The sequence below is a fragment of the Pogoniulus pusillus genome, chromosome 4 (assembly GCF_015220805.1).
Source record: "Pogoniulus pusillus isolate bPogPus1 chromosome 4, bPogPus1.pri, whole genome shotgun sequence".
In the NCBI taxonomy this organism is placed as follows: Eukaryota; Metazoa; Chordata; class Aves; order Piciformes; family Lybiidae; genus Pogoniulus; species Pogoniulus pusillus.
In genome coordinates, this window is record NC_087267.1 from 38467506 (window position 1) to 38495403 (window position 27898).

The window sequence follows — 27898 nt, forward strand, 5'->3', positions numbered from 1 at the left end:
AGAGTTGTCTCAAGTACTTAGAACATATGTTTGTATATTACATAGAGGTTGCTGTAAATTATGTTTGTAATAAACCTGTCCAGCCTTTTGCAAGCACTTGGTGTCAGTTTTCTTCTTCCTTTAGCTGAGCTATATGAACAAGATCCATTATGTTGGAACCAGAGGAAAGCACTTTTACTGTGCAGATGTCCTCAAGACTTTTTATTCATCAACATGCACAGATTTCCTCAAGTCTGCCTAGCCTGAAGTAAAGAAAGTTAGTTGCAAGCTATGAAACCACCTCAGCCAACCTCATCTTTCTACTGTGGTACAAAAAGAGACATGTATTGATCAGTCTGGTGTAATGTTAGACATTTCACTTCCCATTCTGCTTTTCTGCTCTCATAAAAGCAATTCAGAAAAATATGAAGCTGAGACAGAAAGAAAAAAGATCTTTTTTACTGCTAGGGTAGTATCTCTGACACTCTTAATGTTTAGAAGTATGACCAGAAAGGTGAAGGAGCCAGAAATGAAATATCCAGTCCAAAGAATGAGTGCTCTTTTGAGCAGAGTCAGCAAAGTATTTCCCATTTATTTCTCTGCAAGGGTTTCTACAGTAAGCCTTGACAGCCTGATAAGAATTGATGAAGTAAACTTGTGTCACTGGACCGATGGAAGAGGTAGCTGGAAGTGTAGTTTGAGACGGCGCTGAATTGACCATAAGAGTCCTGATATTTACCTTACACACTTAAAAGTTACTTCAGATGCCATCCAAATGGCTACAAATAACCCTGCCTTTACAAATATTTGGATAACTCATCTTCAGCATAGTGCTCTGCAGTGGACTTCCCATTCTCATCTTCTGCATAGTGCTGCAGTGGACTTATCATTTAGCCTTAGAGATAGGATTTAAGCAATTGCTTTATGATGTGTAAAATCTTCAATGTCAGACATTAAACAGAAAAAAAAAAATCAAAGTGTAACATGCAAAGAAAAAAAAAGCATTAAGGCAAATTGGATATTTTTTTCTTTTCTTTATTGCATCAGAGGAAATCTGCCAGGAGTCAGTAAGTAGTCCAGGTACAGAAGCACTGAAAAAGCTGTAACAGAAAAAAAAACCACAAAGACACAAAAAACACAAATTATTTTTTTACATCAGTGTTCACTAAAGCCTTTCTTTACAGGTGACAAGTCTGAGGAACTGTCTCAAATCTCGTTCTCAAGAGCAGGGATATATAAAGGAATGATAAAATGAGCAATAAAAAATTGCCAGACCCAAGTGTTAAAGGGATCCAGGTACGAAACTGCTGACCTACTGCCTGTGCTGTCTGACCTATTTCTTGACTCAACCCTGTTATCAGAGGAATAGAACGTGTCAGGTGTTGTTTAAAAGTGTTTTGGAGGTGATTTGGAGAAATGCAGACAAATAAATATCTATCATACCAGAAAATTGCTAAGAAAACTATGACAAGAAATTACGTTAACTAATATGTGGGGGGGGGGGGGAATCTGTATTCTTGATGTGGCTGCAAAAAACACCTTGGAGTCCATAAACAAAGAGATAGAGGTGACCTATATTTGGATCTTTGCAACATTTTTGACAACTTACCTCATAAAAGATTCTCATCAAAATCTAACAAAGACAAGAGGAGGCAGAAGGTGTCTGGAGATGAGGAAGCAAAGGGTAGAGATTTCAATTTTCTTTGCCAAGGATGACCCTTCCAGAACTCCCTAAATGTCTCTTCTGGGACCTACATTGGTAACATAATGTGGAAAGATCTGGAAAATTATTGATTAATGAGACATATAGAGAGATGTTCAGAATAGTAAAGCAGTAAGTCTTACAGCTCTACAAGGCACAAAAAGATCTCACAATATTGACTGAACAATAAAATTGCAGATGAAAGTCGCTGTTGGCGAATGCGAAACACTGCAGATGAGAAAAGAATAGCTCAAGCTATGAACATGATATAATGGACTTCAAATTTTACTGTTCAGCATAGTTCTCTGAAAACATCCATTTGCTTGTCAAGATGGTGAAGAAAATGTTAGAAATTATTAGGAAGGAACAGAAAAGAAAACCCAAAAACCATAAAACCAGTATCATCATTATTTCTCCCACACTTTGAGGGCTCTAAACGGTGGTCTCAGGCACTGTGAAACTAGAAAAAGCACTATGAAACTGAAAAGAGAATAGAAAAGGGAAAAAATGTGGTCAAAGGCAAACCATGAAAGAGGAAAACTAATCAAGGCAGAACTGTCCGACTTTTTTGCAGAGGAAGTATATGGCAAACATCTAAAACCATGAACGGTGTGAAGAGGATGAGGAAGGAAAATGTATTTGTGGTTTCTCAGAATGCAGTAAATCAAGGCTCTCACCAAGGCAGCCTTAAAATGAAAAAGAAATAAAAAATGGAAGTGTTTTTCACACAGCATCTAATTTAGAGGGAATTCCCCAGAGCAGGGTTTTGTAAAGGCAAACAGAGCAATAGAATCAAAAGAAGATCAAAGTCCCTAAAGCGCAGGTCACTGGAAGCCATAAGTGGTCCATCAAGAGAAAAAAATTCTGCTTTGTCAAGTTTTCATGTCTTCTAAACACACCAATACTGTGCTGGATATGTATCTGATGTAACCCCATAATGCTTTTCTTAGCAATCTATCCCTGCTCAGAATACCTGTGGTGTAACTGCAGTCAGATTGTCTACTATTGATACATAGCTTGAAGCTTATGGCGACATAAGAGTCAACACTGGCAGCCTTCTCTGGTAGGAAATCTGAACAAAGTTCACCTTCTCTACCAACTATCTGCAGGTGAATTTAACCTTCCCTGATAAAGGAAGTAAGCAGGAAAGACCCACAGAGATATGTCCTTATGAAATTTGAAAATAATATCTATTTAATAAAAAGCCTGTAAGAGGCAGAGTCCAATAAAAGAGCAAATCACCTGCTCCCCTGACATCTCACAGGATTCATTATATTGGCTTTGTAATGATGGTTTCAATAAGCATTGGATAATGTATGATCATTACCTTGTTGATGTTAATTGGTATGTCAACCCAAAATCTCTTCATTATTTAATAGTAAATCATTGAAATTTGTTAGAACTCCAAGACCTAGACAGGCTGGATGGGTGGGCAGAGGCCAATGGGGTGAGATTTAATGAGGCCAAGTGCAGGGTTCTACACTTTGGCCACAACAACCCCAAACAGTGCTACTGAGTGGCTGGAGAGCAGCCAGGAGGAAAGGGACCGGGGGGTACTGGTAGACAGTAGCTGAAGATGATCCAGCAGTGTGCCCAGATGGCCAAGAGAGCCAATGGCATCCTGGCCTGCATCAGGAACAGTGTGGCCAGTAGGACAAGGGAGGTTATTCTGCCCCTGTATTCAGCACTGGTCAGGCCACACCTTGAGTGCTGTGTCCAGTTCTGGGCTCCTCAGTTCAAGAGAGAAGTTGAGGTGCTGGAATGTGTCCGTCCAGAGAAGGGCAACAAAGCTGGTGAGGGGCCTGGAACACAAACCCTATGAGGAGAGGCTGAGGGAGCTGGGGGTGTTTAGCCCAGAAAAGAGGAGGCTCAGGGATGACCTCATTGCTGTCTACAACTACCTGAAGGGAGGTTGTAGCCAGGTGGAGGTTGGTCTCTTCTGCCAGGCAACCAGCAACAGAACAAGGGGACACAGTCTCAAGTTGTGCTGGGGAAAGTCTAGGCTGGACATTAGGAGCCATTTTTTCAAGGTTGTGGTGGTAGGCCTAAGCAGGCCAAAATAGGCTTACACAAGTCCTGGCTTGCCCAGACATGTTTTTCTGCTCTCCCTCCTTCTGTTTTGACAAGAAGCAACTGCAGGAAAGAGGACAAAGAACCTGGAACCACTGAGTCTACGGACCCTGGCCTGCCCACACTTGTTAACATCATAGAATCACAGAATCATAGAATCAGCCAGGTTGGAAGAGACCTCCAAGATCATCCAGTCCAACCTAGCACCCAGCTCTGTCCAATCAACTACACCATGGCACTAAATGCCTCATCCAGGCTTTGCTTGAATACCTCCAGGGACAGTGACTCCACCACCTCCCTGGGCAGCCCATTCCAATGCCAATCACTCTCTCTGGCAACAACTTCCTCCTAACATCCAGCCTAGACCTCCTCCAGCACAACTTGAGACTCTGTCCCCTTGTTCTGTTGCTGGTTGCCTGGGAGAAGAGACCAACCCCCACCTGAATACAACCTCCCTTCAGGTAGTTGTAGACAGCAATGAGGTCCCCCCTGAGCCTCCTCTTCTCCAGGCTAAACACCCCCAGCTCCCTCAGCCTCTCCTCATAGGGTTTGTGTTCCAGGCCCTTCAACAGCTTTGTTGCCCTTCTCTGGACACGTTCCAGCACCTCAACATCTCTTTGCCTGTTCTCTTGCCATTAATATATTTATAGAAACAATAGCAGCCCTCACCTTGAGAATGTAGTAGCATGAAATGGGGGAGCGGGGAGGGGGTAGAGGAAGGAAAAAAGTTAACACTGGGGTAGGGGGGAAGTTTGCAAAACACTTGAAGGCTTTTCTGCAGCAGAAATGGACCATTCTGTCTGTGAAGCAGGGTGAGAATAGTGCACAGTACACAAGGCAGAGTCACTGAGCAGCACAGAAGACTAAAACTATTGGAAAAGTCTTATTTCTTTAGGGTGCTGAATGTGTCAGGATTTTCTGAAAAAGATGGTATTAAACCAATTAAAGAGTGTATCAACTTTCACATGCACAAGGGAGCTGAATTAAGATCCCACTGTCACTGTTGGTTCCCATATTTCCTAAAACTCGATTACTTTGCAACCTTGTTATTCTCTTAACCACATTTAGGGGTGTGCAATTTAAATGGAACGATCTGAAGGAAAACATACAACTGTCTTCATTTGCCTCTATTTCCTCAATACTTTTTTTTAGAGAGAAGAGATTTGGAGGAGGGAAAACAAAAAGAGGCATTCAACATAGGGTTTTAAAATTGTCCAAGTGATATTTTTGTCACCACCTGCTCAATTATATTCAGTTCTAGTAGTGTTTCATTCAAACACAGGTATCACTTCCTCATTGGAAAATGGTTTGTCTTTGCAAGGGAAAGTTGTGATCCTTAGCTTGTAACTGGTTTGCTCTTTTTAACTTCTTTTTTCTCTCTGGTCTCGTTTCCAGGAACTTGATTTCTTTTATTTCAGCTTTCTAACTCTGAACTCACTATTCCTTTCAGGAGTGATAGTAAAATTAAATGACTGGGGGGAAAAAAAGCCAATACAAAAAAACCCAAAACCCAAACCCAAATGAAACAAACCAAAAAAACCCCAGCCCCCCACCACCAACAACAACCAAAAAGAAAAGCAAACAAAACCAAACAAACTCCACAATCAATAAAAATCCCAGCTGAGATAACATCCAGAATATATTTCAACACACAAACACAATAAACTTCCTCTTTATAACATTAGCTATTCATTTTTAACTAGTGGCAAAGCATAATCTCAGCAGGACATTTAGACAGTAGTGTATCCAGATGGATTCGCAGTGTGAAGAAAGTCTGAAATACACACAATGACATGAAAAAAACCAGGGGGTTTAGGCTTGCAAAGCAGTAGCATAGAGACTGTGAGTAAATTTATTTCACAGGAAGCCTACATTTTGAGCTAATGTGAAAGTGTATATTTTTTTGCCTTGCTCTGTATGCAGCAGGTCACAGATATGATAGGATTATAAAGGAAATGGATCTTCTATGTGCCACAGACCCACCAGCACTGTACTACTTTTCTTAGGCTGTGCCCTAATTCAGAGGCACAAGCAATCCCTTTTAGCAGCCAGTCAATGCTTTAAGTGGCTCACAACTTGACTGCTTCTCCTAACCCCCTGGGGCAAAGCAAACTTGTCAATAATTCCTAAGCACCTTAAACAAAATATGTAAATGCAGTAATTCATACAGAGAAGAGATGTGGGGGAAGAGACAGAGTGTTTCAAAGGAGAAGAAATGTTGTTAGGGGATTTTCAGGGGAGGAAGGAGGAGTAATTTGAAGAAGCCAGATTGCTAGCGGCTGAAATACTAATAAAGATAATAATAATGTACAGAAAAGTAAAGGTGACTTATGTCATAAGCAAAATATGTGTTAGGTGATTCCAGTATCTGATGTTCACATGGTAGGAAAAGATAGCAGTCAGGATTTTGTGAAATGGGGTCATCTGCTTGTATTAATTTAAAGAGTATGGCAGAGACTGGAATCTGCAGTCAGATCCCTTCTAAGTAAGGATCTTGGTCCTTCTGGGAAAAAATACTGTCCCCTCAGAAGACAAATACCACCTCTTGTATCACAGACTTAGGGGAGGATTAAAAGAGAAAATGTAGATTGATGGTGGATGTTTACTCCAGTGTAATGAGCCATGGAAACTGGAAGTGGTTCAGAGTGTGCTGCACATATCAGGCATACATTAGGCAGAGCCTCTGTTCTGGCTTACCCCTGCACCTGCACAAACTGTGGTAGGATTTTGGCTAGGGAAGGGTTGTGGGGTGCAAGAGGAGTGTGTGTATTTGTATAGCTGTCAGGGACCCACAGGGAGCCTTGAATGTTCATGTATTCTTATGTATTCTTGTGAGGGACCCCAACTTGGACAACAGCTGGGTGTCATGTGTGTCCCCAGCAGTATGTTGGGAAACCTGATTTCTGAGAAGGAAACAGAGGTGGAACAAGGGCAGCTGGTTCCCACAGTGAAGGCAGACCTTTTCCCCTGTTGTAACTGATGAAGATGAACAACAGCTGCTAGGATTTTTCCATGGAAAGAGGTCTTTTTTCTCAGAAGGAGGAATAAAACCTTGGGCTGAATGTAGATGTAGCCAATGAGCATGAGCAGGCAGCCAACAGTCTAAAGAGTAAAAGGGGAAAAGTTGAGAAAATCAGATGGAAATTCTTTGAAAGAAAGTGGGAAAGACATCTGGAGAAAGGAGAGATGAGGACGAAGGGTGCATAGAAACACTGATAGTGATGGGAAGTGTAGACAAATGTTGCTGCAGCTACAGTGTTGAATACTCTCTTCCTTCCATGTGCCGTACAATACCACATGAAGCCCAGGGATTTGGTTGTGTTGAGTCTTGTAGTGAGATTCTGCTGTCTTTGTGGCTATCAAAGGTTCAGACTGTCCAAGAAATGCCTGAGCACAACTGCAACTCTCACAGCCTGTCCCCACAGGGGAGGTTCCCCAGCCCTCTGCTCATCTTCCTGGCCCTCCTCTGGACCCACTCCAGCAGTTCCATGTCCTTCTTGTGTTGGGGACTGGATGTAGTGCTCAAGGTGGGGTCTCACAAGATCAAAGTAGGAGGGGGAGATTCACCTCCTTCCTCCTGCTAGTTATGTTTCTTTTGATACACCCTAGCACACAGAGATGGAGAGAGACTATCAGGGTCTGTTGCGATAGGAAAAGGGGCAATGGTTTTAAACTAAAAGAAGGTAAATTTAGGCTTGAATTTAGAACAGACATAAGGAATAGATTTTTCACAATGAGGATGATGAGACACTGAAACAGGTTGCTTGGACAGGTGGTAGAAGCCCCATCCCTGGAAACATTCAAAGACATGTTAGAAGAGGCTCTGAGTAACATGATCTAGCTGAAGATGTCCCTGCTTATTCCATGATGGGGGTTGAACTAGATGACTTTTAAAGGTCCTCTTCAACCTTAACCATGCTGTGATTCTATTCATAGATACCACCTCTGGCTCAGCAGTTTACTGAGCTGTAAATATCTTAAGTATGCTCCAGCACAAACACTGGAAAAGTTCATGGAGAACTGTAACCATAAGAACAGAGCATGCTGGAGAATTTCCTGGTGGACATTCTCCGATGGGAGGAACTCCATAGTGGAGCAGGGAAAAAGTATGAGGAGTCCTCCTACTGAGGAGGAAGGAGTGGCAGAAAAAATGTGTGAAGAACTGACCCAGTGACCATTTCCTGTTGCCATGAGCTGCTGCAGGGGAGGAAGTAGATAAAATTGGCAGTAAAGTTGAGGACAGGAAGAAGGAAGGTGTAGAGGGAAACTTTAATATTTTATTTTTGTTCTCTTTATCCTGTTCTGATTTAATTGCTAGTAAGTTAAACTTTTTGTCCTCAAGTCAATTCTGGTTTTCTCCCAATAGCAATCAGTGAGTGATTTCCCTTGTCCTTATCTAGACCTCTCTCTTAACCCATTTTCTCTCCTCTGTCCATCTGAGCACGTGGAGTGACAAAGCAGCTATGGTGGGCACCTGGCATTCAGACAGGGTCAACCCACCACAAAAATGTATCATTTTCCATGGGAAGCCATGAAGCCTTTGAGGATGACAGAGTGACACCTTTTCTGCTTCTTATAGATGTGGTTCTCCCCTAAGAATTAGCAGATAGATGCACATGTCCCTCTGAAAGCCTTGTGCTGTTGGACCGTTCCTTTGGCATATGTCTATGTCATCTGCAGATGTCAGGTACAGATGTGGCTTTGTAGATCTCTGTATCAGCCACTATGAACTTCTTCCCTTTGTACCTCCAATGGTGGAAAATGCCATGACCACAGTGTTCTGAAGGCACATCTAGACATCTGTGGTTACCCAAAAATGGAAAAGTATCCCTCCTGTTCCATCCAACTGTTGTTTTACACTCTGAAACTGGGAGACTCCCAGGAGAATATGATGTCAATTCTAGGCACAGCTATATGTCAGGTGTGATCCTCTGGCAATGACCATAACTCTTAGCTCAGGACAACTGCTGCAGAAGGAGATTATGCCCAGTCACAGACAAAAGAAGCGTCTGCAGAGCTGTTGGAAGTCAGGTGGCAGGGAGCAATCTGCTAGAAAAAAAATCATTGATCCATGGCCCTATTCCCTGACCATTTTCTGTGAGGTCCCCAGAAAAGGAGGAAAGATCACAGGCCTCATGAATTATTCAGGCAGGTTGGGCCAAATTCATAGATCACTCACTGGCTGTAGAATGCACACTTGCAATTTTTCTAAAGCAGAGCTTCAGGCTTTAATCAGCAAATAACTTGAATGTGTCTCAAACCAGCTTTTTATAAGTTAGGGAACCCTACAAAGTGTTCTGCTGAAACAATATCTTACCACCAAATGTAAAACCAGAGAGCTACCACATGTACAAACTCGAAGCTTGTGCTTCTACACAGCTGTCTACAACTACCTGAAGGGTGGTTGTGGCCAGGAGGAGGTTGCTCTCTTCTCTCAGGTGGCCAGCACCAGAACAAGAGGACACAGCCTCAGGCTGCGCCAGGGGAGATTTAGGCTGGAGGTGAGGAGAAAGTTCTTCACTGAGAGAGTCATTGGACACTGGAATGGGCTGCCCAGGGAGGTGGTGGAGTCGCCGTCCCTGGGGCTGTTCAAGGCAGGATTGGACGTGGCACTTGGTGCCATGGTCTAGCCTTGAGCTCTGTGGTGAAGGGTTGGACTTGATGATCTATGAGGTCTCTTCCAACCTTGATGATACTGTGAAATTTCATGTAAGAAAAGGCTAAATATTTGTTTATTTGGGGTGACCAGCCTGTTAATTAATCACATTCATTAATTTTGTAATAACAAACTCTGCTCATCAAAGCTTTCCAGAAACTTGATTTGGTGAAATTGGAGAACTCAATTGGAAAAGAATCTGCCTTTTCACTAGCTCTAGCTGCTACTTCACTGACAGATAATCTGTGAAAGCAAAATAGTCTTATTTTAGAAAATTTTAATACTCTTTTAAGATCTCTGTATCAGAGATTTCAATAAACAAATAAATAAATGTTTCCCATCTTAAGATTCCTTCTTTAGATCCAGGTCAAAAACATTGAGGTCTGTGATTTTCTCAAAGCTGTCCCCTGGCAGAACTCATATTGTGTCTAAGCATGGGTGTGCCTGCAATCAAGTGTAGTGTAAGGTGCACAATTTAGCCTGAAATCAGTCATTTGCTTGCTAATACTCAGATGAAGCTTAGTACAGAGCTTCACTGAGATCTTTGGATTGTCCTGCATAGCATCACTGTGTGTACCCATAAGTCTCAGAATCTGACTGTCAGAAAACCCATGCTCAGCAGAGGACTGCATCTTCATAACATCCTCTGGATGCAGTGTGTTCTGTTCCAAAAGCAAATTGAGGCACAGCTATTGTCCCGACAAAAATAAAGATAATTCTGGCAGACAAGCACTAAAATAAGGTCTCCAGAATCCTGCTTTGGAAAGATTTGGGGGGGTGAACTCTCCTGGGGCTAAAATGAGACCCCATTATGCTAGACAACCAGCTGAGGAAGTGTGCTGGCATAAAGAGGGATTGAAACCATTGTGCTTTCACCTACAACTTGGTCAGCTAGTCAGGTTTGTTCCCCTGCTTCTCAGTAGCCATAAATCATATGTAAACACCATTAGCAGCAGTATTGTGGACCATTATCAGGCATCATACAGCAGCAGCCATGGAAAAATGAGCTAACCATCAGTGCCAAGCATACTGCTCAAAGCAAAGACATGAATGACCAGGTCACCTCCTTGCCTCTGAGTGACATGCTGCAAACCATACAATATGTCTCAGCTAAATTTCACTTGGTGTCTGTGGTGACCAATTTCTTACACAATGGGTTTCATATTCAAGCCAACCAAAAAACTAATATGGATTTTGAGTCATGACTGCTGTGTGCAAGGCAAGGTAGAATCAGATGCTTCCTTCTATTAGTCTTTCCTGGAATCAGCTTTGCAAGACCATGACAAAAAGTATCCCAGACTTCTTTGTCAAATTTGCTATGATTTAAAAGACATAAGATTGATTTCCTATTAATTCTAGTTTACTCTAATGTTACTGCAATGTTGAATGTGTGTCTAAACCCCTTTTACAGTAGGGTAAAGCTGTGAGGAACTGGATTCTACGTTTTCCTCCCTGTTTAACTTAATGAAGCTGTTTAACATGCACATCTTAGCAATATTCTTGACTTCCAATAAAAAAACTTATAAAATTAGCCAAGTAGCTCAAATGTAATGAGTAGGTCACAAAAGCAAGCAGATGTCAAATACTTTAATATAAAGTATTGAAACAGAGAAACAGATATCTTTTTTTGTTGGTTTTTATTATTATTTATTTAATTAATTAATTTTACTTTGGCTTAATTCCTTACCAGAAGCACGGCTGCTGAAATCATAGTGGTCTCATGTGAGTTGCTGGATTGCAGCTCCTGACTGCAGTGTCTCCTTCCTTGCTTTACCCGAGCACTGATGGTGTGCAAGTGAGGAGCTGGGCTGGGGACGAGTCTGAAGGTGGGGGAAAGCATTCAGGAATAAACGGATGATGGTGAAAAATCAGTCAGAGGTGAAAAATTCACAGTGTCCCAAATGGAGATGTGACAGAAAGGGAGGAGGTGGGATATTACCCTCTCCATACTACACTCAAGCAGAAGGAAGCAGCTGCTCACTGTTCCCCATAGCAGAGAATGAGCAGTGAAGCCACGTGTAATACGGCACTGCCCCATGCAGCAAGGCTTAAGCTCACCCTCTCTGAGCATATCCACCCTCAATGACAGTTACGGCTCACTCACCTCATGGTGCTTAATTCTCTCTTTAGGACCATGGCCTCTTGTTAACCCTCCAGAAGATGTTTTGTTGGGTTTTTTTTCAGACATACGTAACACAGAATATACCTTTCTTTTTTTCCTTTTGCATCCAGCTTTGCTGCACTCTGGAGTGATCTGTCCCCTGTCTTCCAATATGAAAGAGTTAGGATATAAAGAGATAAAGAATATAAGGCATACAAAAAAGCATATATAGAATATGTTTTTCTTACATATATCTGTATATAAATAGAGATTTTTTTTTTTCTATTTTCTGTCTATCTGTGTCTCTGTCTCTCATTCCATCTATTTATCTACCTACCTACCCGCCTATCTATCCACAAATACATTATTTCCCCTGGAGATGCAGAGCAGAAGCAAATTTATCAAGCCAGCTGGAAGAGAGAAGGCAGGAGGGCGGTGATACACCCCCCCCCCTGAACTGCCTCGGCTCTCCCGTCTGCTCCCAGCCCTCCCTGCCCGCTCCCAGCTTTTTGAGGATGCGACAAGTCTCAGCGCCAGAGCGCAGCATCCTCGGAGGGCGCGTCTCCGCCGTCTCCCACCTCCTTCCCCCACCGCCTCTCCTGCCCCATCCAATCAGGGCACTAGGGGAGGGATGCTCGGGGCAGGGATTCGGAGTTGCCAAGCGACAGCAGCGTCCCCGTGTCCCGTTCCCCCTCCTCCCTCCGTGTCCTCCCCCTGGGACCGAGCTGCGCTCCTGCCCGCGCTGCCAGCGCAGTTAAACAGCCGCGGGGAGCTCTGCAGCGTGGGGACAGAGGCTCGCCCCGCTCCCTGCCACAGCCCCACTCCCGGCCGTGCCAATAGCAGTAGCCAGCTTCAAAGTTAGACCTGGAAAGGTTGTCAGTGAAAATATGGTGTGAATAAGGCTCTGCCAGCTGCAGAGCTGCCTCACGCCCTGAGTGCCTAGAGCGGCAGCCTGCAAATGCCAGCCAGCTCTAGCTCCTCGCCTTTGCAACTCTAGGTTGCCTCCTAATTTAAATCTTTGCACCAAGCCCCTTTGCCCAGAAAGGAGAGGAAATCTAGAAAGATGCCAGGCTGCGAAGGGGAACCCCAGTTAACAGCTCTGGTACCAGGCGCTGCCTGGCCGAGGAGAGACAAAGTTGCTCAGAGGCGCGGGAAGAGGGTGCTCCAGAGGAGAAGGCAAGAGAAGGGGATCACTGCTGAGTGATCGCGGGCTTTGCCTTCCGCTGCTCGCTTCGCCTCCTCTCTCCCAGCCTTACCTCTGACCGCTTAGGAGACCTTGATGAGTTTCCATCGGGAGCCGGTCCAAGGAGGGGGGGACAAAGCTTAACTGTTCCCAGAGGGAGCAGCTCACGCAACTTTGAGGAGTGAGACTCCCCAGTGGATTTTTAAGGAGGATATCGAGAGGCCCGCGATGCCCGGGAGCAGCTGGACACCCTCTCTGGGACCTACCTTCGTTGCACGGTAAGCAGCTGGGCACTGCCTTTCCGCGTCCTGGTCCCTGCATCCCGCATCCTGCGTCTCGGATTCGTGCATCCCGGTCCTCACACCCCTGCAGTCCTAATCCTAGTCTTTTCATCTCCTTTTTCATATCCCACACCCTGAAGCCTTTATCCTGGCATCTTGGGTCCCTACAAGGCGCACCCCCCCCCATCCTTTCTTCCCAAGGAGATGCAGCCGCTTCCCGGGGGACTGCGGGCTGTGTAGCCCGTGAAAAGTTTGGAGTGGCGGTTTGCAAAGAGGTTCGATGACGGGATTCAAGGGCCAGGAGAAGCGGGAGAAACGGACGAAGTGAGCCGGGAAGAAAGACTTTCACACCTGCAGACGGCAAGTAGGGTGCCGAGAGACGCCTATAGTCCACAGCTAGGGGTGTGTGGGCAGAAATGGGTAAAGCAGAGGTGGCCAGATGTTGCCCAGGTGTAACTACTTCCGCAAGCTGTAGAGGTGAAGGGAGAAGATTTTGAGCTTGCTGTTCTATACCCTTCCTTAAACTGGGATAGAAAGCGTCAAGGCAGGAGCTGAAAGAGCCGTGCTGGGTACTTCAGCTCATCTCTCCTTGGATCTGCTGCTGGGAGACAGGGAGATGTAGGGAACATTAGGGAAACTGGGAGTGCTTTTCTCTGACTGGCTGACTCCAGGACCCTAAAATTGGAAGATTTTTTTTAAAATTATAATTTTTTAAAAAAATAACAGAGATGATAGAGCTAATGTAAACTGTCCCTCATATATGCCTGTATATCTATCTGTCCCTGTGCATATGCATCCAGTTGTACGTGTGTGTGTGTGTGTGTGTGTGTGTGTGCTACTAGAGGTGTTGGTGTTTATGTAGGTGCCTTGCTTATGTTCCTGTGTCTCTGGGTTTGTTTGTGTCTCTGTACCTTTGTTTGCTCAGATGCATATAGAGGCACTATATGTATAGATGCATAAGAATTTGGTTTTGTTCCTAGACAGAGTTTATCTAACTCTGTGCAGAACTAGTGTGTGTGGGTGCACATCTTCCATCCCTGTGTGTCAGGCACACATATCTGCTGAGATACACTTACAGGTGTGAGAAAGGATGCCCCTATGCCAGCCTGTAGGTAGGATTTAAGGTGCATGTCGAATGTTGAGGTCCCACGGGTTATCACAGTGTTTCTGTGGATCATTCTACACGTACATCCTCACATTTCAGCAATCTTGATTTAAAACAAAATCAGTTCTTGAAAAAATAGGCACTTTACCAACACTGTGTTGAGCCCAACTAAGAATTTGCTGAGTGCTTTGGCTTTTTTTTGTTTTGTTTTGTTTTGTTTTGCTTTATGCCACCTGATGAAGATTATTTTAATTAATTTTTTAAAATAATTTATTCAGCTTTAAAAAAATCCCACTTGGAAGGACTGTGAAAGGGAACAGCCTAGGACAGATAATGGGACCTATTTCAGCTTGCATTAAGTATATGGCTCACAGTGATTAAATATGCATGAAAATAATTTGAAGAGCACACAATCCTCCTGATCAAGTACATATTTTAGGAAAATTACTTTCTACATCTACTTCAAATACACCTAAATCATTCTGACTTCTGCTGTCACTTATGCTGATCAGTGCAAATATTACAAGAAAATGTAACTTCCTCAAATATGTTGGGGGAAATTGCACTTCATGCTACTTTTTGCCACAATTAGGGTAACAGAAAAAAATGTGGATTTGTAATATTCACTCTTTGAGTGAAATCAATAACAACCCATGCAAATCCTTGTTAATTGATTACTTGAAGAGCAATGCTAGCAAATCCTTGTTAACTGATTACTTGAAGAGCAATACAAGCTAATTTGTCCTCTGTTAGAAGGTCTTGTAATTTAATTTCTGTGGATTTTTTTGCTCCTTGCTTATTTTCTTAAGGAATGATGCCATCAACTGCTAGTCTTAATATTTCTGGACTTTTGCATTGCATATCAAACACCCTTCATAATGGAAAATTCACCAAATGCTTTACTGTTCTGTAACTTTAAACCAGACAAACCAGTGTTGGTATCACATACATTCAAACAAGACTTTTGTCCCAGAGCTGAGATGCTTTTCTGTTGCTGTTGATGTTTGTCTGGGTTACTTGTGCTGATGACCTACTTTTAAGCTTCTACAAATAAACATTTTTTAGGAAAATGTTGGCACCTTGTCTAGGAATAAGGTTCTAATTTTGTCATGGAAAGAGTGAATCTGAAGAAAGCTGCAGGGATAAAATATCTTTCTGGATTCACTTTATATATATATATACACATATATAACTTAATTAACGCAGCATGAAGCAAAGTACTAAAACAGACTGGAAAGCCAAAAGAAAATAAATACAAATAGTGTCAGTGGTCTGTGTTACACTAATGAACCTGAGTTTGGAAATCAAGAAAATATCAGGAGATGAGATATACCATACTTTAAGAAGGTGTTTTGTACAAACACAACTCTCCTGTGGAAGTGTCATACAGAACAGACTGGCTGAGGCACTTAGTGCCATGGTCTAGTTGACTGAATGGGGCTGGATGATAGGTTGGACTGGATGATCTTGGAGGTCTCTTCCAACCTGGTTGATTCTATGATTCTATGATTCTATTCTGAAGCTTGAAGAGCCCATATAGAATACTCTAAGAATGAATTACCTGGTTCTAATGTCACTTATTCTGTGATCATATTCAAATTTTACCTTCGAACCTCCTGGGCTTAAACTCTCTATTGGCCTTCAAGAATTCAGTAGGGTCATATGAAGTGTGAACTCACCAAGAGCTTGCTTTATCAGTGTGATTTAAGAACCCAGCCAAAAGCTTTTACTGGATGTGAAATCATGTCTGTGAGGCCATTGAACTTTTCAACTATGTCCTGCCGAAAGGACTCCACTCTCTGTTCAGTTTTCAAAATCTGTTTCCAAAGCCCTATAAAATGCTGTGTGTGTTTTAATGTAGTTATTGACCTGTTAGTATGAATCTTCCTGGTTGATAATATGCTAGGCATCCTACCACTCTCAAGACCCACCGAACAACACAGAGATGTTTGGCCCATTCCAGGATCAGAGAGCATTACAGTTTCTGTGTAATATACACAAGTCCAGCAAACCCCATAAGCTCTTGTGAAGGAGATCATGTGATAATAACTGTCTTTATTTTCTGCTTCTTGATATAAAACTGATAACTGGTTTAAAGCTTAATCAAGAACATAGTCCAGGTTAGAGCATGAAAGAGAAGATTGTCTTCTTGCTCTCTGCTACTGTGGACGATAATGCTGTGCTTTAATCCCTGAATGGATTGCATTTGAAATGGAGGGGTATCCACAGCCAAGAAAAAGGGGTGACCAGAAAGATGATTAGCCAGCCTGCCCCTGCACCCAATGGTGAATATCCAGAGCATAGCTGTGGTGGACCTGGGCTCCAAAGGCTGCAGAGTAGGACTACAGTCTTCAGTTGACACCATCTTCCTAAATCTCTGCCCTTGACTCTTCCTGGTTATAAACATAATAAGGCAACCATTCACTGTGATAATCTGGCCCTAAATTGGAAGAAAAATCGGGGACACACTTCATCTTATGAAAGTACATATTGGCTTGAAAATCATGAGTTTATTTTAGTAGCAGGAATAAAATAACAAAAAAATATGAATTCCTCCTGGGCACAGTGATGCCTGGGAACAGCCTTAATGCAATTGTCAGGTATTTCTACTGAGACAAAACCACGGTTCATTGTTAGAAATGGTTTTTAACTATTCCTGAGTGGTGGAATTAGGTCTTTTTTCAGGTAAGCCTAGAATTCAGTGAGTGACCTAAATGAACTTGCTGGCTTATTTTTTGTCTTATGAGGCTTGCAGACATTTTATTTTGGTAATGTTCAGATTTTCAAGCATACTGCAAGGAATACAGTGTCTTGTTTCTAGTTGTCTTTCCAAAGCATTGTAGTGAATTTTCATAGGGGGATAAATCTCCCTGCACCTATTAAAATATAAACAACAAAAGGCTATAGAACTGTATTGTTTTAATCACATATTGACCTTCTCAAATAGAAAATGTAGCTGGAACTATTATCGTGCTATTATCTATAGCTATGCTGAGAATATAGGAGTAGTTACATAGTTAGTAATTGTGCTGCTTATATAGAAACACATGGGGTCCTCATGAAAATCAATAGGTTGTGCAGCAGCTTTTTCAACTCTTCCAGATCCTGTCTTGCCCCTGTGCAAACCATGCCTTTAACCCACTTACTGAGTTTATTTTCCTTCTGAGCACTTTAACAAGTGGCTTGACCTTGAATGACCTTTCCCAATACATCCAAAGGCATACAGGGCAATGACCATGTACATAAACTATAGCAAATATTCATCAAGAAGGGTGTGTACAGGAGGAATGGCTTATGAACTTTTTCATGGATGAAATGGGAACTTGGAGCAAACATTTGGTGGATGATATGAGACCTTGAAATTTTTCATTGGAAGAGTGAATAGAAAAGGAAAACAAATGTTGTGGAGACCCAATAAAAATAATAATTGAGGAAAATAGATCTGTAGGAGACAAAACAGGAATAATAAAGAGAAAAAAACAGCTTCATAGGAAAGACAGAGCAGAAAAGACACTTAGAGAAGTATGCAAGCTTGAAGAAAGGAAAAGGGGATGGTAAGTCAGTTTTGGAATGAAGAAAATGTATAAGCAGGTGAAGGTAGTGAAGAAGACACCATCCTTAAAGAGATTAGAAATCATCTTGTGATCCAATGAGCAGAGAAAAAATATAGCACACGTTATGGAAGTGGCAAATTCAAAAATTAGGCAGGGAGAGGACTCCATTCAAGCTCACTCTATGAAAGGGAATAGCATGAGATATAAGAAAGGATGAGCTAGCAGAGAAAGTGTCAAAATCTAATTTATTTCCAAGGTAATTTGAAGTAATAAGAAATATAAATAAGTTAGGTGACCAAGAAGCCTTACCAAGTATCAGCATCCAGGTAACACATCAGCAAAACACACATAACCTTAGGAAAAAGTGGAAAGGGAACTTGCAGTCATACATAGGCAGAAGCAGATTGATGGAGTCTCTTAGCAAGTCAGTGGAGAGACTCTCAGATTCCAGAGGAAACCCAAGCGAGTGCACACAAAGAATGAAGTCAATAGCTCAGTGACTGCCTGCAAAGTCAGCAAATTCATACACCAGAAATGTATTAGCAGAATTAGTGTGATAAAAGGAAGGCATTCATGTGAAGAAGAATTATCATGGTAGAGTATTCCTGAAGAAGCATCATGTCTGAGAGGGTGGGCACTGAGAAGGGGAGGTAGAGTATGCAGGGAGAAAAAGAGAAGAGCTCGTTTATTAGGGGTTAGAAGTGTGTGAGCAGGGAGTTGTGCTGCAGAGATAGCTCCTGCAACTGAAAGTCTTTGTGACAGGTGTCACAGAGGAAGAGTGGGATGCAGAAAGAATGAGAAGCTCTGTTTGGGAAAAGGAGCAGACCCTTAAAACCTGTCCTTCAGCTGTCTCCAGTCACACTTTCTACACCAGCAGCTAGGCAATGGTCATGACTGGAACTTAGTATAAATGGCTTTAGCACCCATTGCAGGCTGCACTGGGTATGTTGCCCACTGCTCCCCTTTGAAATATGTTGGCAGTTGATTATGTGGATGTCAGGAAGAAAAATCAGTCAGCCAAAGATTAACCCAAAGAAATTTTCCCTCCATCATGTTAAACAACTTTACATATTTGAAGATTCCCCTGCCCACTCCAGGGAGGTTGGAACAGAAGACCTGTAAAGGTCTCTTCCAACGCAAACTAGTCTATGATTCTACCAGTCTATGAAAACGCTTGAGGAAAGGACAAAAATAAGAATAAAACTGGGGAGAAAAACAAAAAGGTTGGGACTGAGATAAAATTGGAGGAAAAGCACAAAGATTGGCAGCAGGAACTGTCAACAAAATAGGAGAGGAGAGGAGAGGAGAGGAGAGGAGAGGAGAGGAGAGGAGAGGAGAGGAGAGGAGAGGAGAGGAGAGGAGAGGAGAGGAGAGGAGAGGAGAGGAGAGGAGAGGAGAGGAGAGGAGAGGAGAGGAGAGGAGAGGAGAGGAGAGGAGAGGAGAGGAGAGGAGAGGAGAGGAGAGGAGAGGAGAGGAGAGGAGAGGAGAGGAGAGGAGAGGAGAGGAGAGGAGAGGAGAGGAGAGGAGAGGAGAGGAGAGGAGAGGAGAGGAGAGGAGAGGAGAGGAGAGGAGAGGAGAGGAGAGGAGAGGAGAGGAGAGGAGAGGAGAGGAGAGGAGAGGAGAGGAGAGGAGAGGAGAGGAGAGGAGAGGAGAGGAGAGGAGAGGAGAGGAGAGGAGAGGAGAGGAGAGGAGAGGAGAGGAGAGGAGAGGAGAGGAGAGGAGAGGAGAGGAGAGGAGAGGAGAGGAGAGGAGAGGAGAGGAGAGGAGAGGAGAGGAGAGGAGAGGAGAGGAGAGGAGAGGAGAGGAGAGGAGAGGAGAGGAGAGGAGAGGAGAGGAGAGGAGAGGAGAGGAGAGGAGAGGAGAGGAGAGGAGAGGAGAGGAGAGGAGAGGAGAGGAGAGGAGAGGAGAGGAGAGGAGAGGGGAGGAGAGGGGAGGAGAGGGGAGGAGAGGGGAGGAGAGGGGAGGAGAGGGGAGGAGAGGAGAGGAAAGGGAGGATAGACGGTACTGGGAAGTCACCTCCCAGTAGTACAGAGGAGGCAGGGCCTGAGCTAGCCAGGTGGAAGGAGCTGAAAGAAATCTGAAAACTCTGAAAAACCTTTGTCTATAAGACGATATGCTGGTGGAAAACAGAGCAAAGAGAAAGTATGCAGGATGCAACAAGACTGCACTCTCAGCTGAGTATAGTAACTATGTATAGGAACCTTCAGTAATGAGTCCACACCCAACCCAAGGACAATTTTTGTGTTGTCTAAATACTGCATCTGGAGAGGTTAACATAAATGTAGCTCTGCAAAGACTCAGATTCTCAGATTTGTGGTGCAAATGCATATGTTTTTATATGACTAAGAGAATACATTGCAGTCTGCAAAGGAGGATGCTGAAGACACTTTACCAAGTGTGACACTGGGAGTGCTCTATGGAATTAGCCCTGCAAAGACACAGGCTGCCTGGTTATGCTGTACAACTCTGTAAATCTCTTCCAGCAGAACTAGCATGTCAGATGCCTAATCAGAGGCATTAGTGGTTTGTGACAGTCATTGAATACATCATTGAATGACAGCCTAAGAAGTAAAGGCTGGGACACCATTTAAAAAAGATTTTAAAATCTTACAAAATATTTTTTTCATCCTTAAATTCATAAAATGTATCCCTACATTTATTCCTTAAAAGTTTTATCCCTAAGCATTTCTTTTGCAGTCATGTGGCTTCCTGCTCCGTGAACATACATAACAGCAGGTCTCAGATGGTGCACGAGCTGCTGGGCAGCCCCAGTCCTCTGCCATGGGAATAAAGGGATTCTGCAGGCCTGGTACACTTCTGGTTTTCTCAGTAATGGAGCACTACAGGAACCTAGTGTGGTCTCTGAGAAGCTCCTAGACCATTTGTCACCTTGTTGACTTTGGTGATCTTATGTAGGGACACCATTGCACTGCATTTCTTCACCATTTCAAAGTAGAGCTCACAGCATCCAGATGCTTGTCTTTTTTTTTCCTATAATGCAGCTGTGATTAAAGCTCCTTGGAGCTGACACCAGCTACAGCTTGGATATGTCTTGCCTTCCTGATGGGAAGACTTGCAGCTGTGCCTGAGTAAACATCTCTATTTGTATGTTTTAAAGGAGGTCTTTGGCCAGGCTATTTTTTGATCCAGTACATACTTCCTAGCAATTTCTTTATTGTTTTATAATTATTTCATATTTACATTGTTATTATTAATTTAATTCACAGGGGTGGCATCATCCAGTGAAGAAATGATTAGAAAAGCATGAGAGTACATCCTGCTAGTGTTTGAAGATATTGCATTACATTTGTGCTGCTTAGCAGAAACTGGCTGTCCTGCTGTTAGAATCACATAGCCAGAGATCTGAGAAAAATCAAGAACTCATAGAATGATTACTTTTCTTCTTTTTTTTTTTTAATCAGTTCTGTGTATTTTAATAAGAAAATAAAACAGATAGACAAAAAGATGGAGAAAAGGAGAATGTTACTATGCTGTATGGCATTTAAAGTTTGATTTTGAGGCGTTAAAACAATTCGATTGCTCAGATCAACCCCTATGGCTAGAAAATGTCCAAAATTATCATCATCTGCAAGAATATTTTAAGACTGAGATTTTATGGAGGGAAAAATTGATTTGCCATGACAAAAGAGGTTATCCAAAAGCTTCATTATATATTTTTTGTGAGATTGCCTATTTATTTCAATATATTAGAGTATATTCTAATACATTATAATAGTGTATATTATTGAGTATATTAATGTGTATTAGAATATCCTTACAAACATTTTGCTTTTTGTCATAAATTTTTAGTGGCATTTTTAGCAATGTTCATTCAGTCAGAAAGACATCTTCACTGCATGTCAACTGACACCTAATTTGGTTACATTGTAAAACATTGCAGATATTTCAGTGCACAACAGATGAAAGACCTTGATTTTACCTTAAAACAGATGCATTTTGGCAGTATTTAACTTTGCTTTCTAAAAGGAAGGGGGGGGGGGGGGAGATAAAAACAAAACAACAGCCAAAACAACCCCCAAATGGGACATTAATAAATTAATATTGAACTGAATTTTATCAGAATTGTCTGAAAGCACCCTAATGCAATGGTCTCTACAGCACATTATTTGCACAGACAGTAATAAAAATCTGATTTTCCTCACTGTTAAATACTTCCCCTGTGACAGAATGGCACTTTGGTGGAAAATTTACAAAGCTGATAGGAATCTTCTCAACATTTTTTTACAACCACTGTAAGAGCACACTAAATTACACCTGTCAAATCCACCTCGGAACTGTTTTCCTGAGCTTCATTGAGCTCTCTTAATTGTGCTTGCTCACTTTCTTCCTTGCAACCACCAGAGACTTAGAAGAGCCCCCACAATAACAGATAATGAGATCAATAGACAGTGAGTTTGCTTGAAAAGGTGCTAGCTGATCCTGCACAAGACTGAGGCACTAGGCTGAGTTATCAAGCTGGTCTTTGCTCGTGAAAGTTGAGGAAAGGGTAGCAGTTGTCTGTGTGACAACGACAGATCAACACCAAAGTCTTTTCCAGCCAAATACTCTTAAACCACCTAGCACATGCTTCTTTATCTTACCATTATTGCAGGATATATTTACCTTGATATGACCTTACATTTTCTTCACAACCAAGAAATAAGCTGCCTGCCCCAGGGACTTGAAAGCAGAACAAAACTGGCTGCTGTTCTAGCAAAAGCAACATTCAGTCCATGCCCTTTTTCATCCATTCACTTGTCAATGTGGCTGTCAATAAGGATGTGTTTACATACAGCTAATCCCACAGTTGATTCATTAGGATCATTTTATGAGTGAAAAGGGAAGATGACCTAATAGGTTAGCTCTAAGAATACAAATAAAGTGAGATAACTTTCAGAGAATAATAATTTTACTTAGTGGACTTTAAATCTCCAAGAAGGAAGAATAGCTCCACTTAAAACAGCCTTTTCTTCTTCACTCAGAAGTGATCTCCAATTAACTGTGCAGTTTAGCTGAACTTTGCTTCCCGTGGTATCCTAGGAGAAAAGTTCTGACAGACTGAGAATTTTAACTTGTTTGTAATGTAAACTCAGTATACTGCTGATGCTTCTTAACACTGCAGAAACTGTTTGGGAGGAAAAAGAAATACATTTAAAAAAGCTTTGATCCTCTAAGCAAACAAAGAGGGGAGAAGGAGGTTAAAGGAACCATCATTTGTGAAAGACAGAGAAGGGAAATGTGGGAAAGGTGTCTTTATTTTAACAGGTCCAGAGACTATCTGAAAGACTTTTGGAAATATCAGGTGCTTGAGCAGCATTAGATCCCTCTTGGTTATACCGGTCTCTCTGACCAAGATTTTACCCAGAAGCAGAAATCCAGGAGAAAGCTTAGAGATTAATGATAATACTTTGACTAGCAAGCTCAGATAGATGTATTCTAGTGGCATTTTTGAGTATGAAGAAAGGGAGAAAGATCTTGCCTGGAAGTAATGCCAGCTCTAAGGAGCTGTGTGATGACTCCCAGCTCCAGTTTCCTGGCCAAAAGGTGAAATGTAAATTGAAGGGTGCAGTTGTAGCAGCAGGGAAGTGGTTTGACCCAGCAATAATATGTTGATTACTTATCTGTGGAACATGTTCTTACTCCCTAAAATGTCACTGATCTAGATATTTTGGCTAGAAGGTAAGAAGATGAAGTCAAGGCTTCACATGCTGCTTTCAATCTGCCTGTCTATTCCACATTCACCAATTTTAAGGAAGGAAGCAGGCAAATTGCTACATTTAGACCTGGATACCTTAATCAATGTCCAGGGAGCAGCTACAGAGAATAATGGAGTTCCTCAGTTCCTGTTATTTCCTGGCGAGGGCACAAGGTCCCAATTAGAAGTTGTCCTGAAAGGATCCAGTATCCATTAGGGCAGAAATGGATAGGAAAAGAGAAAAGCTTTTTCTTTTTCTTTTTCTTTTTTTAATGTAAGCTGCTTCATTTGTAAAGATTGTACACAATGTTTCATTTCCCTGAACGCAGCACTCAGAGTTCCACAGATAATGGCACAAGGAAGGACTTCGTTTGATCCACAGCTCCCTCACAGCTTGCCTAAACTGCTTCTAAATCTTTATTAACTAGCACTTGTTGACTGTTTTCCTTAAAATCTCCCAACAACAGAGATCTTGCAGCTTCCTAAGACAGCACATGCCTGTGCTTCGCTTGGATTATAGACAAAAGGTCTCCAGAAGTTCAATTAAATCCCACTCTTTGCAATCAAACCTATCAGTCCCATCCTCTCTGCTATGGAAGTTTGAAGCAATTTAGTACTTTCCATTCCAGCCCTTTATCTAGCAAAAGGATTAGATTTTGGGGTTTTAACATTCATTTATGTAATGTTCCCCCCAGTCCTCCACTCCTGACTCAATTCAATAACTGTTTTTCTTTCAGCCATGTCTTTTTTTAGAATCTTGTTATTCTTGCTGTTTTCTTTTGGACCTTCTCCAGTTGCCCATTTGGACCTGTACCCAAAAGACAAGTGCAGCTGATGAATGGTTTGACTTCATTTGTCTTGAATATAACATTCCTCAAGGAAGTCTTTTGTGCTATTTCTTTGTTCTATGCTCCAAGCCTCACTCCAGCCAGCAGTTTGCCCAAAAAGCCTTCAAGAGCCTCACAAAATCATAGTGATGTCCCTGTCTCATCATCTTCCAATTTACTGCATTTTTTCTTGTCTGCCTCTGGTCATTTCCAGTTCAGAAACACATTCATCTCCAACCAAAAAGTTGTCAATCCTCACAGGCACATTAACAGTTGAGGATAAAATGACTTAGGTAATTTGAAGAACTTGTTGCTTTGCTTTTGCCTAAGATGATCTATATAGGCCATCAGCTTCTGTTGGTTCAATCATTACTAAACAGAAGGATGCTTAACTTCTGCTTAGTCTAACATGTATTGTGTTTAGCATGTTTAGTATGAAGTTGCCATCAGAAGGATGACCGCCAGCCAGCAATATGCCCTTGTGGCCCAGAAGGCCAATGGCATCCTGGGGTGTATTAGGAGTGTGGCTAGTAAGAAAAGGAGTCCAGTGCAGAGTCATAAAGATAATGAATGGAGTGGAACATCTTCCTTACAAGGAAAGGCTGATGGAGATGGGTCTCTTTATCTTGAAAAAGAGAAGACTGAAAGGTGTCCTCATTCATGTTACTAAATATCTGAAGGGTGAGTGCCATCAGGATGGAGCCAGTCTCTGCTCAGTGATGTGCAATGACAGGACAAGAAGCAATGGGCACAAGCTGGAGCATAGGAGGTTCCACATAAACATGAGGAGAAAGCTTTTAACTGTGAGGGAGACAGCCTTGGAACAGACTGCCTGGGGGACTGTGGAGTCTCTTTCACTAGAGACGTTCAAAACTGGCCTGGATGCCTTCCTGTGTGATCTGGTAGAGGTGATCTTGCTCTGGCAGGGGTTAGACTAGATGATCTTTTGAGGCCCTTTCCAACCCCTAACATTCTGTGATTCTCTAATCATGATCAGTAACTTCAGCTGGCAGCCTGATAGTCCACAAGTCAGAAAATATCTCCCTGGGAGTGTTTGTAGATTGGAAGGCTCCAGATCAACTCCAAGAATAAAATACACCAATGAATGTTACAGAGATAAGTGATGGATACAAATATGAGATTGATATTCATGTGAGGACTCCAGCCCTAGGCCCATGAGAAGGCAGAAGCTGCACATGCTGTCATAATTGTACCATGGAGCAATGCATCAGGCAGTCTCAAAGAGAAGTTTGACTTTGCTGCTGGCAAACCCACACAGAGTTCACCTACTTTAAGCCTGCTGAATGTGGCATTAGGCAAGAATCCAGAATTTCATGCCACCTAAACACAGTTTCTGCCCCTCTTGTTTAATTTCTTTTATTAAGACCCAGTCTTTTCCCTGGCCATTTTAGAATATATCCCAAACTGGCTAGGACACAGATAAAGAATCCTAATAGAGATGCCACAGGTACTTGTCCCAAAGGTTCCTTAAAGAACTCTTTGCAGTTGCTGGGGGAGGGGGGAAGTTTCAGAAAGAGATAAAAACATAAGAATTCACTCCAATATCTGTAGCAATACCTGTAGACCCTTAAGATTGCAACAAAAATGTCCACTCTAGCCTTCAAACTAGTCAGCAAGGTGTTTTAATATGTCTCAGTAAATTAAAACCTACCAAGTCCAACTCATTCATTTCCAACCATTAAATTCCAAGCCCTGAATTGCTAATGAACAGGTAAGCAACTACCTAGAAGATTTAACTAGAGTCATTCTAGTAGAGTGCAAGCCACCCTCTTTAGGAATAAGAGTAGTCCCTTTCCTCTGCTCTCTGTCTATCTCAGTCACACTAGACTGCTAGCTAAACACAACTTAGATGCACTGAGTAAAGGCTAAAGTTCTCTTAGTGAAAGATTCTGTGTTCTGGGATAGCAAGACATGGGGGGACACACTGACACAACCTATGGGATGTAGCTTGATGCTTTTTCCCTCCACCAGCAATTCATGCATGCAACATTTAGCAGTCCCAAATACTCATCTGATGTATGGTCTCTTGAACCTAGACCATGCTAAGTTAATCACACTGCCTCAGCAGAGCCTAGCATTCTAATGCCCCTTATCAGGTGGTCAACAATGTGTTCCCAAGGTCTTTTAAAAAAGCTTCCATGTAAAAAGTCATCTATGTTTAATCAACAGGAGTCATCACAGTCCTATTTCAGAGTGCTTCAAGTTTTCTGCAGCACTTGTTTTAAATCACCAAGTAATAGGTGTTTCAGCAGTCCCATTTTTTGTCCATTTCCATTTATAACATGGTTTCCATGCCAATGATTACAATGTACTACTAATAGAAGTAGTTTCAAAAACCAAAAGCACATTTGGAATCATTTGTGTTTATCTTTACAGCTGCAAAAAAAATGAATGGATCAAGGGGGATTAAATACTAGGCTAATTGTTCATTAGACAACCTAAGACCAATTAAGGGTGCTAATCCGTTCAATACTTCTTTCTGTTTGTTTCAATTATTATCCCTGCCAAAATTCTTTTGCATGTATTAATTCATCTATCTTTGCTTATTAATAAAGCAACTGACTTGAAACGTAGGTATTGGATCCTTTAGTCCTTTCTCAAGTAAAACTGCCACAATAGCAGCAGCAGAGCAGGACTTCAAGATGTGACTGGAACTCTCTCTACTGCTCTTTTCCTAAAATAAAAGTTAAATTCAATAAGATTAATTTAAGTGCATTCTCCATCTATATCGATTCCAGATACTCTCTCTGTTTAATTAAGAAATATTAATCTGCAAAATTACACATAGTTATATATAATGTCCCATGAAAGTGGTCCTGATTCAACCTGAGCCAAAGTAATTGTCCTAAAATTGATTTCTGATTGTTGCCCACTGTTACATATTAATCTTATATTATTTTGATGTGCAATTGACAATCTCTTTGCCAGACAAGTAGAGGACAGAAAGTTATTGATAGCTAACTTGATTATCATGTCTTCCTAGTTCAAGAAATCACTGTTTTCTTCATACCATCTACACTGTAGTATTGCCAGAATCTGGTTTGCAGAATAGCCCTAGGAGGAAGACAGACTCACCATAGAGTTATTCACATAGAATCATAGAATCAACCAGGTTGGAAGAGACCTCCAACATCATCCAGGCAAGCTAGCACACAGCCCTAGCCAATTAACTAGACCATGGCACCAAGTGCCTCATCCAAGCTTTTCTTGAACACCTCCAGGGACCGTACCTCCACCACCTCCCTGGGCAGCCCATTCCAATGGGTTCTCTGGCAACAACTTCCTCCTAACATCCAGCCTAGACCTCCCCCGGCACAACTTGAGACTGTGTCCCCTTGTTCTGTTGCTGGTTGCCTGGGGGAAGAGGCCAACCCCCACCTGGCTACAACCTCCCTTCAGGTAGTTGTAGACAGCAATGAGGTCAGCCCTGAGCCTCCTCTTCTCCAGGCTAAACACCCCCAGCTCCCTCAGCCTCTCCTCACAGGGTTTGTGTTCCAGGCCCCTCACCAGCTTTGTTGTCCTTCTCTGGACACGTTCCAGCACCTCAACATCTCTCTTGAATTGAGGGGCCCAGAGCTGGACACAGTACTCAAGGTGTGGCCTGACCACTCCTTGAGTATTAGCACAAATACAGGAAGATGATCAACACGACAGATAGCAGTTTAGCTGAAGTGGATCTTGTTCTGTAGGAGGTCAGAAGCAGAGCATGACTTAGCATCAACCT

General features: G+C 42.3%; 1 protein-coding gene and 1 long non-coding RNA gene across 6 annotated transcripts in view; one reads left to right on the forward strand and one right to left on the reverse strand.

The window, feature by feature from the left end:
- Positions 1-993: 993 nt before the first annotated feature.
- Positions 994-12022, reverse strand: LOC135174918 (uncharacterized). 4 transcript variants are annotated; one of them, XR_010302146.1, is made up of 5 exons: positions 11757-12022; positions 11512-11668; positions 11095-11227; positions 1589-1730; positions 994-1079 (listed from the first exon to the last, which is right to left on the reverse strand). It is a non-coding gene; the product is annotated as an uncharacterized LOC135174918 (long non-coding RNA). The 4 variants fall into 4 exon arrangements; XR_010302145.1 differs by having other exon boundaries at positions 11512-11672; XR_010302143.1 differs by having other exon boundaries at positions 11512-12022.
- Positions 12023-12260: 238 nt separating this feature from the next.
- Positions 12261-27898, forward strand: part of GRM3 (glutamate metabotropic receptor 3) — a 138119-nt gene continuing 122481 nt past the window's right edge. Inside the window, exon 1 of one of the 2 annotated variants that reach the window (XM_064142590.1) lies at positions 12261-12969. The gene's annotated coding sequence lies outside the window, so the exon portion shown is untranslated. Of the gene's footprint in view, positions 12970-13214; positions 13333-27898 lie in introns of those variants that run through there. The other variant, XM_064142591.1, reaches the window with a different exon arrangement.